Below are 4,594 nucleotides of genomic sequence, written 5' to 3' on the forward strand. Positions count from 1 at the left end.
TGATTTACGATCGCAACTCAACTTAAACAGTTCACTGATTCACGATCATGACTGTCATTTTTAAATCTTGTAGATTTAAAACCATAACTTTAGTTTAGTGATTTAAGATCATGAACTCTTCTTTGTTTACAATGAATGTAAATTTGCAGAAAAAGTTCTAAGCATCGCAAGAGATAATTTACACGTAGCTAATTCTGACCTCTTTGCCCTTAAAAGCAAGTTAGATGCTAGAGATGAAGAATATAGGCCTGTTGAGGAAGAACTCAAAACTAACCTTGAAAGAAAGAATAAACAAGAATCAATTTTGTTACATAGTCATTATGAGGCTGAAGCTAACTCTCTTAATTGTATGCTTGAAATGAGAATTTAAATGGTCTGATCTTCTAAAAGAAATAAGGAACTTTCTAAAAAGCTTCAGCAGAGTTACAATCACGACCTCCTACTTACAGAATTTTATGAATCTCACTATCCACTGATTTACGATCACAGCTGTCATTTCTATGGCTCGCTGATTTACGATCATGAAAACTTCATTAACAGATTCCCAATTTATGATTTATGATTGCAACTTCAGTTAATCAGTTTGTTGATTTACGATCACAAATTCAATTCATTTATTAACAATCATGAACACTTCTTGGTTCACAAGGAATGTAAATTTGCTGAACTAGTTCTATTCATGGCAATATAAGATTTTCAACTAGCTTATTCTGACCTCTCTGCCTTTCAGAGCAATTTAGATGCTAGAGATGATGAATATATGCGTGTTGAGAAAGAGCTAAAAACTAAACTTGAAAGGAAGATATAGGACTCAATTTTGTTAAATTGTCTTCGTGAGGCTTAAGCTACTCTTAATCGTATCCTTGAAATGAGGTTGAAATGGATCGATCTGCTAAAAAAAATAAGGATCTTTTTAAAGAGCCTCATCTGATTTACAATCACGACGTTAGGATTACAATTGTCATTTTTACTAATGTCATGGTTAGCAGATTTGGGATCACAACTTTCATTTTTAAAGCTCGTTGATTTACGGTCATGAACACTTCATTAACAATTCGTTGAAATCTAATCACAACTCAACTTAAACAGTTCACTGATTTATGATCACAACTATCATTTTTAAAGCTCGTTGATTTACACCCATGACTTTAGTCCATTGATTTAAGATCATGAAATCTTCTTTATTAACAATGAATATAAATTTGCTGAAATAGTTCTAAGCGTGGCCAGAGATGATTTTCAACTAGCTAATTCTGACCTTTCTGTCCTTTAGAGCAAATTAGATGCTAGAGATGATGAATATAGACGTTTTGAGGAAGAACTCAAAACTAACCTTGAAGGAAAGAAGATACAAGACTCAATTTTGTTACATAGTCATTATGAGGCTGAAGCTACTTCACTTAATTTTAATGCTTGAAATGAGACTTTAAATGGTTTGATCTGCTAAAATAAACAAAGAACTTTCTAAAAAGTTTCAACGGAATTATAATCACAACCTTCTACTTACAGGATTTTATGGATCTCACGGTTCGCTGATTTATGATTACAACTTTCATTATTAAGGCTCGTTGATTTACGATCATGAACACTTCAGTAAGAGTTTTCCAGTTTCTGATTTATGATCGCAACTTCACCTGATCAGTTCATTGATTTACGATCACAACTTCAGTTCATTGATTTATGATCATGAACACTTCTTGGTTCACAAGGAATTTAACTTTGTTGAATTAGTTTTGTTCATGGCAAAAGATAATTTTCAACTAGTTTGTTCTCACCGCTATACGCCTTAGAGCAGGTTATATGCTAGAGATGATGAATATATATGCGTGTTGAGGAAGAACTCAAAACTGAACTTGAAAGAAGAAGGATATAAGACTCAATTTTGTTACATTGTCTTTGTGAGGCTGAAGCTAATACTCTTAATCGTATCCTTAAAATGGGCTTGAAATGGACCAATTTGCTAAAAAAAACCAAGGATCTTTCTAAAAAGCTTTAGCTAATTTACAATCACGATGTTAGGATTACAATTTTCATTTTTACTAATGTCACGGTCACCAGATTTAGGATCACAACTTTCATTTTTAAAGCTCACTGATTTACGATCATGAACACTTTATCAAGAGTTTGTTGATTTATGATCGCAACTCAACTTAAATAGTTCGTTGATTTAAGATCATTTTTAAAGTTCGTTGATTTACAACCATGATTTTAGTCTATTGATTTAAGATCATGAACTCTTTTTTGTTAACAATTAATATAAATTTGCTATAATAGTTCTAAGTGAGGCCAGAGATGATTTTCAACTTGCTAATTCTGACCTCTATACCCTTTAGAGCAAATTAGATGCTAGAGATGATGAATATAGGCATTTTGAGGAGGAACTCAAAACTAACCTTGAAAGAAAGAAGATACAAAACTCAATTTTGTTACATAGTCATTATGAGGCTGAAGCTGCTTCTCTTAATTGTATGCTTGAAATGAGACTTTAAATGGTCCGATCTTCTAAAAGAAATAATGAACTTTCTGAAAAGCTTCAGCAGAATTACAATCATGACCTTCTATTTACAAAATTTTATGAATCTTACGGTCTGCTAATTTACGATCACAACTGCCATTTCTATGGCTCGCTGATTTACAATCACCAAAACTTCATTAAGAGATTCCTGATTTATGATTTATGATTGAAACTTCAGTTAATCAATTCGTTGATTTACGATCACAACTTCAGTTAATTGATTTATGATCCTGAAGACTTCTTGGTTCACAATGAATGTTAATTTGCTGAACTAGTTCTATTCATGGCAATAGATGATTTTCAACTAGCTTAATCTAACCTCTCTACTTTTTAGAGCAAGTTAGATGCTAGAGATGATGATTATATGTGTGTTGAGGAAGAAGTTAAAACTGAACTTGAAAGAAAGATGGTATAGGACTCAATTTTGTTACATTGTCTTCGTGAGGCTGAAGCTATTACTCTTAATCCTATCCTTGAAATGAGCTTGAAATGGATCGATTTGCTCAAAAAAAAAAGGATCTTTCTAAAAGGCTTCAGCTTATTTACAATCACAACTTTAGGGTTGCAACTTTCTTTTTTACTAATGTCACGATCTGAAGATTTAGGATCACAACTTTCATTTTTAAAACTCGTTGATTTACGATCATGAACACTTCATCAACAGTTCATCGGTTGATGATTGCAACTCAACTTAAATAGTTCGCTGATTTATGATCACAACTGTCCTTTTTAAAGCTCATTAATTTACAACCATGACTTTAGTCCATTGATTTAAGATCATGAACTCTTCCTTGTTAACAATGAATATAAATTTGCTGAAATAGTTCTAAGTGAGGCCAGAGATGATTTTCAACTAGCTAATTCTGACCTTTATACCCTTCAGAGCAAATTAGATGCTAGAGATGATGATTCTCGGCATTTTGAGGAAGAACTCAATTTTATTACATAATCATTATGAGGCTGAAGCTACTTCACTTAATTGTATGCTTGAAATGAGACTTTAAATTGTCTGATCTGCTAAAAGAAACAAGGAACTTTCTGAAAAGCTTCAACGAAATTATAATCACGACCTTTACTTACAGGATTTTATGAATCTCAAGGTTCGCTAATTTATGATCACAACTGTCATTATTAAGGCTCGCTGATTTACAATCTTGAACACTTCATTAAGAGTTTCTCAATTTCTAATTTATGATCACAACTTCACCTAATCAGTTCGTTGATTTATGATCACAACTTCAGTTCATTGATTTACGATCATGAACACTTCTTGGCTCACAAGGAATGTAACTTTGTTGAACTAGTTCTGTTCATGGAAAGAGATGATTTTCAACTAGCTTATTCACACCACTATATGTTTTAGAGCAATTTAGATGCTAGAGATGATGAATATATATGTACTGAGGAAGAACTCAAAACTGAATTTGAAAGAAGAAAGATATAGGACTCAATTTTGTTACATATATCTTTCAAATTCAGTTTTGAGTTCTATATCTGCTAAAAAATGGATCTTGCAATGGATCGATCTGCTAAAAAATACAAGGATCTTTCAAAAAGGCTTCAGCTGATTTACAATCACGACTTTAGGATTACAACTGTCTTCTTTACTGATGTGATGGTCCGTAAATTTAGGATCATAAATTTTATTTTTAAATCTCATAGATTTACGATCATGAACCCTTTATCAACAGTTCGTCAATTTACGATCACAACTAAACTTAAACAGTTCACTGATTCACGATCACGACTATCATTTTTAAAGCTTGTTGATGTAAAACCATAACTTTAGTTCAGTGATTTAAGATCATGAACTCTTCTTCGTTCACAATGAATGTAAATTTTCTGAAAAATTTCTAAGCGTCGCAAGAGATAATTCTACCTTCTCTGCCCTTCAGAGAAAATTAGATGCTGAATATAGGACTCAATTTTGTTACATTGTCTTTGTGAGGCTGAAGCTATCACTCTTAATTGTATCCTTAAAATGAGCTTGAAATGAATCAATATGCACAAATAAACACGGATCTTTCTAAAAAGCTTCAGCTGACTTACAATCAAGACTTAAGGGTTACAACTGTCATT

Source organism: Gossypium hirsutum, chromosome D01 (assembly GCF_007990345.1).
Source record: "Gossypium hirsutum isolate 1008001.06 chromosome D01, Gossypium_hirsutum_v2.1, whole genome shotgun sequence".
Classification (NCBI taxonomy): Eukaryota; Viridiplantae; Streptophyta; class Magnoliopsida; order Malvales; family Malvaceae; genus Gossypium; species Gossypium hirsutum.